The sequence below is a fragment of the Thermobia domestica genome, chromosome 7 (genome assembly GCF_964235325.1).
Source record: "Thermobia domestica chromosome 7, izTheDome1.hap1.1, whole genome shotgun sequence".
Taxonomy (NCBI): Eukaryota; Metazoa; Arthropoda; class Insecta; order Zygentoma; family Lepismatidae; genus Thermobia; species Thermobia domestica.
Genome location: NC_137460.1, coordinates 223,598,567 through 223,613,080, shown reverse-complemented (window position 1 = coordinate 223,613,080; position 14,514 = coordinate 223,598,567). Strand labels below are relative to the sequence as shown.

The 14,514-nt window shown below is 36.4% G+C and overlaps 1 protein-coding gene across 3 annotated transcripts in view; it reads left to right on the top strand.

Moving 5' to 3' along the window:
- LOC145690714 (uncharacterized) overlaps window positions 1–14,514 on the top strand; it is a 163,465-nt gene that overhangs the window by 27,818 nt on the left and 121,133 nt on the right. The window lies entirely within an intron of this gene.

Here is a 14,514-nt window from a genome sequence, read left to right as displayed (position 1 = left end):
GCTTCGAGGTTGAGAATGAACTAAACATTCTTTGAGTTGAATGTATAACTAATTTATTTAACAGTCTAAATAATTTGTACATAAATGATTATTTAACACAGTGTCAGACTCGTGTAGGAATAGTGGGAGGCCCGGATTCGATTCTCGGCGGGTTTGGATTCCACATTAATCAGTAGGTCCACGTCTCATATAGCCTCGCTGCTAAACTGGACGTTAAACTCAAAATCAGTTAAACTCATGTAGGAATAGATCTATTTCCCAGAATTGTAAATAGAGGTAGATATCTATTAGATTCTTTTTTCTGATAGCATATTGAAAATCTTATTTTTCTGCGACATAAAACTAGTAATGCAATGTTAATTGACACTTTTCAACGATGTAATCAACTTGTTCGTGAGTACTTCGATATTATTTACACCAGGGTATCTATCGGTCACGAAAGTCGCAAAGTCATGAAAAAGTCACGAAATTTAACTTTTAGGTCACGATTTTTTTTTATGTGGAGAAATATGATATAGACTGGAATTTTTTTTCTATAAAATATCAAAATTCACCACAAAAATGTCTATTTTCGGCTTTAGACCCTATCAAATCGCAAGCAAAGCACGCTTCTATCGCATGCATGGAAATTTGGCCCAATTCGTACCAAAATTCGCTCTTCAGAATGTTGCTAAACTTTATGGTTTGGAAAAAAAAAAAAAGGTAACGAAATTTCATTTTGGAATTTTAGTAGACACCCTGTACACGTAATACTAGTTGATATGAAGCAAAGCAAGAGAAAGACAGATATCTGTGTTATTGCTGGAGTAGCGAGAGATTGGCGTGCAAGTATTTTATATACTGTTAACTAACTGAAATTCCAAGTCTTCACAGTGGAAAAATAGATTTATGGAAAGTGTGTGAACCGCTTCCCTACTTAGAGTACGCATTTCAGTGTAATGAAATGTAATGAATCACCTCCTTTCCACTCACTCTCCTCACACTTGCCTTCGTTGTTCTGTCATTATCCCTTTGCTAAAAGTAAGGAAATGAGTAAAATAAAATAACAAAGAGCAGCGTCTTAGGTCTTACTGCCCTTGTTGATTTCCAAGCCAGCTAACATGCACAGAAAGAATAAGATTATACAGAAATGAGGGAAGAAAATAGCGCGATGTCTCATCAAAGAGTCCCCTTGCCCAAGTCATAACTTTGATCGTAACTCCAATTTCAATAAAATCTGTGCAGTTGTTGCAGTTATTAATTTTTTTCTAATATAATTAATGAGTATACCTCTATTTCTTTGTGATTCAATAATAGCACCATGTCAAACGTCTTGGAAATGTTTATAGCTCAATCAAATATAGGTTTTCTTTCTTCTTCTGTTTCTTAATATCGTGTTTGTTTACAGTATGTAGTATACAGCAAGTCATGAGGGTAGAACGGCAAGCGATAAAACTTTTTTGAACTATATTATAGTCTATAATTTTCCTTAACCTTACGTCTAGTACACGGTAAATATTCTGCGCAGCAAAGACGATATAGTTATTGGGCGCCTAATTTTAAAGGAATTCAAAAATATAGTCACCCTTTTATAACAATTATAACCCCACCTTTTATTTTCTTCCCTTGTAAGAAAAATATAAGAAACCGGTAAAACACGTAATTATTTTATATGGGAAATCCATATACCAAAATTTCATGTCTCTACTCTTCAGAAATTCGGAGATATGGATATTTTGCTATAATAATTGCCATCCTCCGTTCCCCCCCCCCCCTTCCCCAGTGAATTTCTAAAAAAAAAAGTCCTTCCTTAGTGGTAATATAAGTCACAATTCCTATGCATTATCAAAATTTCAGGTTTCTAGCTTCAGCAACTTTGGCCTAAGTGTTGATCAGTCAGGCAAGACTTCTTTAATATCTAGAGATTTACTTAAAAGAAAAAAAAAATCCTATGAATTTTTCCATAGGAAGGAAACTTATTAGTTTATTTTGTACGTAGATCACTAAATACACTTGTAATATGTTGTGTAGTCACTGTTAATTTGGAATAGCTGTAATAGGTTGGGTAATCATTGTTAGTTTGGAATAGTTGTACTGTACACATTCCTTTTCCCGTAGCTAGGTATCTCAGTATGTAAATTACGTATATGGTAAAACTGTATCATTGTGTATTTTTTGTTGGGGAAGCGTGGTGTGTAAAAAATAACTTCGTTTGAAAAGTGCATTGTTGTCAGTGACTGAAATATGTGGAGTATTGTTCATTGTGTACAACTTCTATGTTAATATACTGCAGTTACTAGAGACCACGTTCTTTATTGTCAAAAAATATTGATTGATTTATGTGGGTGTGCACTTCTTGTAGAGATCATAACGAAGTTTTAGTATTATTATTTTTATTCTTTCTTTCATTCTTGAAAATTGGGCACGGTAGTTCATTATTAAACACAGAAAGATTTTGAGTGCTCTCAGTGATCGTAAATGCTGTATCAATGAATAATGTAAATCGCATATTTGAAGTAAAAATACGGTTCCTGCAAACAATCAATATCAAAGTGCATAATAATATAATATCGTATTCTTAAGCACATACCAAATCTGTACAGATTCGCAGTGGAGAATAATCTTCTCCAGCATTCAGGCAACAGTCTGTTAAGACTTTAAATTCGTTTCATCACTTTTTTCACTTTCTGAATGGAATTGTAGCGACATTTCTTCTAATACCTCTTTATCGGTCCGAGGTATAGATTTGAGCCGTTGAGACTCCTGTCTGAAGTGTAGTTTTCCTTCAGTATTTACAGTCGTAACAATCATACGAAAGTAATTAATTGTCTTAAACATACGTAATAAGATTAGAAACACCCGATTGGTACTGTATTCAAATTTTGCAGTACTTGCTCCTCTACTTCTTTTCTCCTTTATATAAATTTGTTCTGCGTATTTGTATTATGTAATCGAATCCCATGTGCGTTTGTTTTCTTTGGGTTCTCCCCTTTCCTTCCACTTTCTTAATTCCACTATTCATTCATTTCTCATCGTCATCGTCTCCTTTAGCCTAGCCGGCATAACCGTAGGACGTAAAACGAAGGACGAAGATTTTATTTCATTTCATTTTATATAGTCGAATCCTTAAACCACACCGGATAATGACACAAATCAATGCAACAGGTGTACGTAAGCTGGAACACGCTTCGTGTGATCTCTCGTCTACGCCTGACGGATAATACTGAGCGATGGGGACCTCTTGTGGCCAGTGTTGCCATATCTTCAGATTAAAAAGTAGTGAGGTTGTACTCCATTGAACCATTTGTAGTCTAGACGTAAAAATGAATTATTTTGTAACTAAACAATTCTACTAATCATGAACTGGACAGACGGTGATAATATGAAATGGGCAATCTTTCTTTGTTCGGGATCCATGAATTTTGGAATATCATGAAAAACATTATACTTACTTCACTTAGTCATTATTTTAATATAGACAATACAGTAACACAATTAAATTAGCGTTTTCACGTTTACACAGCTCCATTCAATTATTAGGGCTAGGCATTAACTGAAACAGCACAAATTCAACAAAAGTCTAGTAGTATCAGCTCTGGAGATCAAACGTATTGTAACAAAAATTGAACTAATATCGAACATGTTAGTTTTAGTAAAGCTATTGTTCTTTGTGACTAGAATACTCAACGGACAAAACTTTTATTGTATTATATAAAACAAATAATTTGTGATTTCATGTATGAAATTAAGAAAGTAGTAGATTGTAGCCTTCAGATAATTAAAAGTAACGTGTCGCCTAATTTGAAATTTTAGTAGCGAGGGCATTTTAAAAATCTCCTAATCTGCTACTTGTAGGCCAATGTGGCAACACTGCTGCTGGTTGCCAGCATTAATTTATACGGATGTAAGAAATTATGATTCTACAACGTGTCATGTTGTCTTTGGAAAGATAACATTATTGCTCTTGAAGTTTAGAACTCCTATCTAACAGGTCATTCAATAAGTCCGTAAGATAAGTAAGAAAAAAAAAAAACAAAATTTTGACAAAACTCGATTTCATTATTCAACATAGTTGCCTTCGAGAGCGATACAACAAGTATAGCGATTTTCCAACTTTTCGATACCACTTTTATAGTACGATTTCTCTTTCTCGTCAAAATAGGCCTCAGTTTCAGCGATGACTTCATCATTGGACTTAAATTTCTTTCCAGCAAGCATTCTGAGATTTGAAAACAGGAAAAAGTCGCTGGGGGCTAAATCTGGAGAATATGGTGGGTAGGTGAGCAATTCAAAGCCCAATTCATTCAATTTTGCCATCGTTTTCATCGATCTGTGACACGGTGCATTGTCTTGGTGAAACAACACCTTTTTCTTTTGCAAATGTGGCCGTTTCTTTGCGATTTCAGCCTTCAATCGATCCAAAAGTACACAGTAATAGTCGCTGTTGATGGTGGTTCCTTTTTGGAGATAGTCGATGAATATTATTCCGTTCGCATCCTAAAATACAAACGCCATCATCTTACTGGCCGACTGTTGAGTCTTTGCTCGCTTTGGATTCGGTTTGTCGACTGCTGTCCACTCAGCTGACTGTCTTTTGGATTCTGGTGTGTAATAGTGAAGCCATGTTTCATCCATTGTCACATACCGACGATAGAATTCCCTTTTATTGCGGTTTAACAGCGCCAAACACTCCTCTGAAACATCGATTCGTTGTTGTTTTTGGTCGACTGTGAGCTCACGCGGCACCCACTTTGCACAGAGCTTTCACATACCCAAATGTTCGTGTAAAATGGTAAAAACGCTACCATCTGATATCTTTACAATGTCAGCTAGCTCGCGCACCTTCAATTTGCGATCGTTCATAACCAATTTGTGGATTTTTTTTTTAGGTTTTCTGGAATAACAGCCTCATTTGGGCGTCCACTACGCTCTGCATCATTTGTGCTGGTACGACCACGTTTAAATTCAGCAATCCACTTCTCAACCATTTGTCTCGATGGAGCAGAGTTCGGATAATGTTTATCAAGCCATTGTTTGGTTTCCACTGTAGTTTTTTTCATCAAAAAGCAATGCTTTATTAAAACTCGAAATTCACGTTTGTCCATTGTTTTTGCACTAACACAAGTTGCTTCACACAAAAAGCTATAACTCACGAATCACTGTCAAATGTATACACGTATCGTTTGAAGGTTAGTACTAAATAAAAATCGTATGGAAAAAAGTCTAGAAACGCCATCTCTGTATCATCCTATGGACTTTTTGAATGGACTGTTATCAAGCGATAGTGTTTTCGTCTGAGTAGAATGTTGGTGTATTTTTTTACTCTTTGACTTATAGAGGAATTGATGTGACATAAAATCAGTTTATTTTCTCACTTTATCAAACATAATTAAGATCGTATCCTTTGGTGACTCTCGAATGGAGCTTCCTGAAAAGTAAAATCTGTCACATACAATCAATACCGTTCATTCTAGCTTTGGAATTTCTTTTCCTTAATTAAAGAATAAAATCTGACCAAAGTAAATCTCTTTTAATAAATAATACTGTTACAGTTCGGCAATCAATCATTGCCTTCATCAGATACATTATGAAATAAAATCTAAATACTGCAACTTATATATCTCAGAAAATGGGAGGAGGTTATCTTAGAAAGACAGTTGTTAAGATAGGTAAAGGTTCCAGATGTTGATAACCGTATGTATAAGCAATGGGAGGATAAATTGTAAAATCCAGACTCTTGAAATCATATTCGGTCTTGAATCCATGATATATATTTGGGGAGGGGGGAGGGGAAGACTACATGAAGTTGAAGCTAAATTTAAAACTCACTTCATTTTTAGTACTGTAATTCATAGGTAAATAATTAGTGTCCGGTTGAGGGATCAATAAGTTGTGTGTCTCAGTAAGACTTAAAATAAACCTCACCACTATTCATAGTGTGTCGTCTGTCTGCTCGTATATTAATTTTGTATATACTAATATTTGTACAGTTAAAAGTCACGCAACAACTTTTATGTTGCAGTTATTTACACACACCGCAAAGTATTTGTAGTTGGGTTTGTGCATGCTTTTAGATGTAAATGAACTATGTAGATGTATTTCATTCACTTTCCTTTCCTCTCTGCAGGGAGTACATTCTGACCATCATTATAATACATCGCTAATAAAGTAAAGGTGGGTATGGGAAAAGGTTTTCAAGGAAACGCGCAAAGCTTCAAAATTTCTACTCTCCAAGTTTGATGAATGATCTGTACACAGCCATGGCAGACATCACCAATCAAAAATTTACAGTTTTACAATTGTATGGTGTGGTGAGATATGAAACACCAAAATAATAATAATCATCATAATAAAAAACGCTACAAACTATGTATTTATAATTTGTGGCTAAAGGATAAGTAATTCGATAGATACTGTTAAGTTTTTGTTTTAGGTTCTTGATTAATGGCAATGGATGTGTTTATTCTTAATCTACTTCTATATGTAAATCAGTTGTAGAGAACAGGAAGCATTGTAAACTATTAGGTTCCCAAAAAAGTTATGTCAAGATTATGTTCCTGTAAAGGAAACGCGATAAAATGAAGTAAAAGCTACGTTTAAAAACGAAAACAATCCCTATCGGCAACAGTCACCTGTCTCAAACTGTTTGGCAGAGTATAGATCTCACTGTGATAGAATTCAGCGAAACTTGAACCAGTCTATGTGGGTCGCCTCGTGTAGGATTCAGAACGTCGTCCTTGCGTATCTGACGTGTAAAGCAAATGATAATCTAGCAGTGTCTGGGCAGGAGCGGTTTACCATTGCGCTTTAGCTACGTTTATACATGTTCAATCAGAAAAGGAAAAGCATGTTGTAATTTGTAATGCATAAGTACCTTCTAATACGCTAAATTAGTTTATTCTGTAATATGTAAGGAGAGGAAGAGGGAGCAAAATATGCAAACAGGCTCCAGCCTACTCAGCTTAAGTGTTAATCCCGGTCTCTGTCCGGGTAATATGGGGAATTCATTACGTAATGTTGTCACAAGTGATCTTAGCAACACAGCTTCACGTTGGCCTGAAGCAGATTAACACCTCTGCGAATCATCAATTGTTTTACGGTTTTCAGTTTTCCATGCACACACATACACACACACTGTTGAGAATACACACTTAGGTTGATCATCTGGCCTGGTTGTACGATTCCCACAGCAGTCCTGAAAGACAAGAGCATATCCGTTTTTGATGACTACTGGTTTCTTTCGTTTGGGAGTGGATGTAGTATCAATCAATTATAACGCTGCATTAGTGGTCTCAGTAAAGTCACTTTTCATTGCATTTGTAATTATCATTCAGAAGCAGATTCTTCTTCTGATGGGACCTGAAAGAAATACAGGCATTCGCTTGAATCTCTATCTGGGCCTTAGCCAAAACATGTGTGTACTTAAGCTTATAGAGGTGCTTGCGAATAGTTTCTGAACTGGTTCTTTTTATTTAGTTATTGAAGTGTAGTCTCCCTTTTCAGCAACGAGACTACATGAAGCATGCACCTAGAATCCGAACCCTGTAATATGTTCATGTTCTATTGCTTTCCCACCAGGAAACTCCCTCATGTCTATATGGTTAGCATACACGCTTAGGGAGCGAGAATCCTGGGTTCAGTTCCTAGCGGAAGCTCATTTGGATCCCACATTAAGCTTTACGTCCACATCTCATATAGTCTCGGTGCTGAAAGGAACACTAAACTCCAATCTAACCAACCAAGCTCTTTTACCGGGAGTCGATCCCAGGACCACATGCATCAAACCACACACACTAACCATTAGGGCAGCGGTGAAGTTTCTGCACTGGAATTGAATGCTGCTTCCATGTTCTGGCTGTGTTTGTGCGTAATTTCGATAAAGGTGCTCCGATTTTTCTTGAAAGATTATACTATCCTTGTGGTCTCGTATGATTTTCTTTAAGATCTAATGGCAATCTTTGGAGCTAGACAATGAATGAAACACCTCAGCAGATGCTGAGTTAATTACGGGAAGTAACATGCCTATAGGAAACCGTACGGGCTTTCATGTAATTCTGGTTGTATATATTACTACACAGTTTCGGAACACTTTCAGAATACACTGTATGTCTCTATTGTTTGTAACATTATACAACAAGTAGGTTACGTCTGTGAAGTCGGTAAAAATATTTACTTGAAAAAAAGTTTTAAGACTTGTGAACTTCCCGACGTGGTTCATCGCGAAAGTATTACCGTTAATTAATTTGTTAAACCACAACTAAACTGTCCTCTCATGAGCATCCTATTAAATACGTGCTATATTTTTCTTACCGTTTCATTAGTATTTGATTTAAGTGTAAACTCGAAAAACATACTGGCTCTATATCAATGTTCTCATGTTTGACCTATTCTTACTTAGGTCTAAGAACTAGCAAGCTACAAAAGGAACTCACCAACATGTTTTCACCTCGAAACGAGTGCCAATACATGAAAAATCCAACATAACTTCTTTGGGTACCTAATATGTCGCTGACAACATGTAATTTGTGATACAATCCTTTTGTTGATATTTTTCTTCACTTCATATACTACAACCTCATTGTAAATATGAATGACGTCATACTGCTCACGATCGTAAGAGTGCATCACTGTCGCATCCTGCACTGAACGAGTTCCTGAGCGGCGGCACTGGGAGTGTGCTTATTGTGTGTAAACAGCACAGTGTAGAGTGAAGGTGTACTGTGCGTGATCTAAACCAAAAATGGATACGAAAATGAAGCAACGAACGAATATGCTGTTCTGTTTCGAACTTGAAATGTCAGCGAAAGAGCCTCATTAAATGCTGACAACAGTTTACGAAGAACATGCTGTCACCTTGAAATGTGTTTAGGAGTTGTTTAAAAGTTTCCGAGAAGGGTGGGGCACCGTTGAACCCCCCCCCCTTCCTTCCCAAACTGGGCGGCCCCTAACTGCACATCCTGAGCAACGCACAGAAAGTGAAGGAATTTTTTTTTTTACCCAGGATTGTCGTGTGATCCCTTGAATGATAGCAGAGGAAGTGAGAACTGGTCGTCAGGTAGTCCAGCTCATAGTGGGTAAACACAAGCTTTACTCCTGACTCGTGCCCCACACTTTGACGTGGGAACAAATACAACTTCAGCTTGACACCTGTAGAGACCTTATCGACCTGGCGGATCGAGTTCTAAATTTCTTGAAAACCACCGTCACTGGCGATAAAACCTGTGCCTGAGGTACGTCCCCAAAGGCAAGCAACACAGTATGGAGTGGCGGGGTCCAGGGTTTCCAATAAGCAAGAAAATGCGAAGTAAGAGATCCTGCATCAAGACAATGCTAGTGGTGTTCTTCGGCTCTGAAGGTCTCATCCTAAAGAATTAATCCCTGAGGGCACCACGTTAAATACCGCTACGTACGTGGAAATCCTGAAATTCTACGGATCAAGCGGGTACCCCGCCTCCAGTACGCCGAGCAAGTCGACTGAATCCTGCTCCTCAACAATGCATGGCCACACAGCATTACGTGATCAGCAGGGGAGTTGTGCCACTCAATCACCCACCCTACTCCCCGGACTTTTTCTTGTTCTTCAAACTGAAATCAACCCTAAAGGGCTAGAGGTTTTCAGACATTTAGAACATCCAGTGTAATGTTACGACCCAGCTGAAGGTCATCCCTAAAGATGAGACCGAGACTTGCACAGCTCTTCCGAGAAGTGCATTACCATCAACGGAGATTACTTCGAAGGTTAGTAACTCCTGTTTCAGAAAAGACAACAAATTCATTCGAAATCTAGACACATTCACCGAACTTTATGGACAGAGGTCATATATATATGAAATGTTTATCGCGCTTATTAAAAATGCGTAGTATTATGAAACAATCAAATTACGTTCTTTAAATTGATTTTTTTTTTAATGGAGAAATACAGTATGGCCGGCAGTGTAAAATATACCGAAAATCGTGGAAAATTAATATAAATGCCATTCCTGAACTGCGGCATTTATTTATTGTGATTATAAAATTATCCTCGTGCAAATATGCATACCTTCGACGTGACTTTGATATCAGAAGTCCTTCATGTCGACCCACAAAGTCAACAGACATTGCACTCAAGCAATTGAAAATAGCACAGTCCAATAATATTCAGCTGAATGGTACCGCGAGATTCTGGATCGCGCTAGATTACTTTTTGGAAATATTCTTTAAATGAGATTAATGGAAGCTCCAAAGGTTTTATATTAAACCGCTTCTTTTGAAATTAGACATTCTTCAGCTTTGTCTAAGGAACCATGTTTACCCGTATATTCATACTGTATCCCACAGAACGGTTAAGTATGACTGTAAAATCTACCGATGTCTCTTTCATCAGCAAAGTTACACTGGAACCTCGTCACGTAAAATCTGCTGTATGTACAGTGCGTAGTGTTATCAGTTTTCGATATAGTTTACTTCTGGCTATATCGTGTTTACACTTCATTTACTTCTTAAATACTCCGAGATATCAATTTCGTTGTAGCGGGAATAGTCCTACAGTTTCTTTTCGTGAACGTATTTTACTTTTGTAATAAAACAATTTCATTCGAGCATCTCATAGTTTACGTGGAAAAAGTACAATATGAATGAATTACGTGTAGTTTACAGGAGGCAATACTTATACAGTTGTGTTCTACGGCACATTTACCGATTAAATGCCTTCATGCAATAGTGTTAGAACTGTGTCCGTACAAGAACCATAAGTTTCTCAAATTATTAGTTTTGTTTGGTTTTCACTGTACTGTAGAAATAGTGAATTAGTTTTCTGTTTAGATGTCTAGAAGTAAAAGGATCGCTTAATTCGTATATTGGTATTTATTAAAATATTAATGATAGATATTGTTATTGTATGATATTCTGCAAGTACGCTTGTTTGTTTGTTTTTAATTGTATCAAGTTTAAATATGTGCTTATCAGGTAGGTTCTAGGTAAGTATTTGGTATACATACTAACTATCAATTACGTAAAACAGGTATACTATGTTGTATTTCATTGTGTATATTGCATTTAAACGTGGAAATAATTAATTTATATTTGTTTGTTTATTTATTATTCACCATGTTCTGTAAGAATTAAGGTATCAAATACCGGAACTCATGTAGGTAGTTTATCGCGCTCAACTTCAATAATAACGTTAACATACGTGTAGCTAAATGATTTCCATGTTTTTCCGTGTATGTTTTTTAAGTGTCATGTAGCAGTGTGAAATACAACATGTTACTTTTAAAGATTCGAAGAAATTTCTACTATATCGAAGACAGCGTGAAAAGTTATAATAATGGTGCTTTAAAAATTGGTAACAATATGTAGTTTCTGTTGTATTTAAATAGTGGCATATAATTATTAATCAATCAACATTTCATTGTATCATGTTTCATATTTCGCAAATATTTTCAGTATTATATCCTAGAGACTGATTTAGTTCGTCTTCTTATCTATTCCATATCGAGGAAGTCACCATAGTTCAAAAGTAAAACGCTTCTTTCCATGCTAATTCTTCACGCCAGGACTTCGCTACTACTTCATTGTAGTAACTCTTCAATTGCCTCCTTGTATTAGGTTATAGTTGTGTCAGCAGCTTTGTTTACGGTTAGATCACTGACTAACCAAAATGCTTAACGTCCCAAGATAACAGGAAATGAATCTCGGACTCTCCAACATTATTGAAAGGAGTGTAAGTAAAACTTTCAACTGTTAGGACGTACATTGTTGAGGTGAAATGTTCCGAGTTAATTGATATCGCTTCAGCACCAAAATTCTGTTGTTATCAGGAATCGAGCTGGACCTACACACGTCAAAGTAGTGACTATTCGGACAAACGATACAACTATTTGTAAAGAAAAAGAAGAGAAGAAAAAGAGCGTAATTTTGTTATTGCTCGGGTCTGTATAGTCGAATGTTAGCCCGTTTGGTTCACATGGTTCCGCATAGCATTTTCGATGTTATCCCAATTGGAGATCATTATGTATTTAGAGGTATAAAAATTCAACCTAAAATACCGGAAATAATGGGATGGTCTGGCGTTACTTAATTGAAAATGAAATGAAATCTTTGAGTTTTACGTCCCACGGTTATGCCGGTTAGGCTAAAGGAGACGGTGATTATGAGAGATGAGTGAAATGGTGGAATGAAGAAAGTGTGAGGAAACGGGAGAACCCCGAGAAAACCCACGAGCACGGTGTTTGTCCACCACAAAGTTCACTTGGCGGGGGCTGGGATCGAACCCGGCACCCTAATAACCAGAGGTTAACGCTCTACCACTGAGCCACCGCGCCCCCCCGTTACTTAATTGAATATGTGCTGTGTAGTCAGACATCGTTCTTCGAAATGCTTTAGCGTCAGGTATAAATTCAGAGATACTGTCACAGATATGTATTACTTTTGTATGTATTCTTATTTTAATTATGTAAACAGTTAGTTTGCTACATTATAAATTTCACCATAAATTTGCTTAAGCGCAATATGCTGTATTGTCGTTTTTTGATATTGTGAGAAAGTAAACTCGCCAAGAGACAGTCTTTTGTCTGGTGTGAAAATGGAACACTAGTGCCGGTATCTCTTATGTTTAGACATTTTATATTCAGTATTTTGACAGTGAATTATGTGTTGGGCTTAAATGTCGTGTCTACAAAGGAAGAACGTTTTACTGTATTCTTTTATATTTTATGTTCGTTTTCCCTAAAAGATACTGGGCCTTTCCCTTTGTGTTTTTGTAGCCGGAACATTCAAACAATAAATACTTCGTACGAAATACTTTTGTTTATACATCCAATCAATAAAAAATATCAAGTATAATACATAATTTCAGACACTCATGAAAACAGATTGAAATAAAACATATTTTAATTGTGTTGTTAGAGCAACCCACAGTATGCTTTATTTTAAATTTATTTTTTCAACAAATAATGGAATACAAGTATTATTCTAAATCCCTTATTTTCCTTCTATTCATTAATATTGTACAATCTTAGTGAGATCAATAAGCTGAAGTCAAATTCTGTTTATCAGTGTTATAGATTAGAACTTTCTGTGACAGTAAAGTAAGTTATATATTTTTATCATATTGTTGTTTAGTTTCAGAGACAAGAGAGTAGGTTTAATATGGAAGGAAGTTGTATGTACAAGTTTCTCGTAAACTATTATGAATACATTCAAATGCCAAACATGGATATTGTGCACTAATAGCAGAAAACATACATTATTTCTGATATTAGTATTAGTAATTTTAATAGTTTACTTACACTTCTCAGTTATTCCTGGACAGCTGTATTAATAATGTAAATTTAACGTATCATTTATTTTTTCTTATATATGTAATAATGTAAATTTAACGTATCATTAACAATGTAAAAATTACAAATATTACATTTGGATAAGCTGCCGAGCTCTACTTTGTTTACATCCAGCTACCCAAACCTGAAACGGAAATTACGTTTTCTACATCAGCGTATTTTTCTTTTAAATATTTTTTCCCGAAGCTTTGCTCCCGAAAGCCTTTGCTAGGTGGTATCGTACATTCGTATCGATGTAATACAAGATAAATTACGTATTTATGGATTTCTGATATTGGAGAGATAAGTCTTGACATGACTATAAACGGGTTTATACTGAGTAGCAAATATTTATTGTGCCATTAATTGAGTATATACGAGATAGTCCATTAAAAACACAATCAGCGTGCACATTTTACTCGGCTAGAAGTAAGTACTTTATCATTGGGTTGTTTCTCGCTTGTTTTCAGTATTTATTTTATCTTGTCTGAAGCCAATTTCTGCCCGATTTGTGGACACACCGCTAGGGACCTTAGTTGAACTAACTGTAGCCATCTCTATCCAGTCTGGGTCATCTGCAGATATAAGCAGCTAGTTAACATTATTCAATGGTTGGCTGTTACTTTTCATTTTTCTAATCGGGTATTCTAAAGCAGCTCTCCCGTGGGAGAGCTGTTTTATATTTTGATAAGGTTTTTTGTTCGTAACTGCATCTAGATACTCTCTCCTTTGTTTTCCTTCTGCCTTTCCCACTGTCAACACGGTGATCCAATCGGAGTGCCGAATAAGATGGCTAAGCGTGCTGTTTCTTCTTTTTCCTATTATCTTTATGATCTGTCTTTCTTCATTAGCTTCCGTTAGTACGTTTTCATTCCTTTTCCTTTCGGTCCATGATATGCGCAGCATTCTGCGCCAACACTTCATTTCAGATGCTTCCAGCTTAATTATTTCAACTTTCCTCGATGTCTCTGATCCGTAAAGCGCCACGCTTCATACCAGAGTCTTAAATTGTTTCCGAACGTCCAACAACACATTTCTTGATGTTAGCAGTCCACTTTTCCTATTGAATGCTTGTTTAGTCTGCGCTATTCTGGAACTTACGTCTTTCTCGCTTCTTCCTCCCGAGGATATTAGGCTTCCTAAATAGGGAAGTGTCGTAACGTCTTCGATTTTCTCTGCCTCTAGCCATACGTTTGCCCCTTCCTGTCCTGCTCTTGTGCACCTTATAATTTTTTTT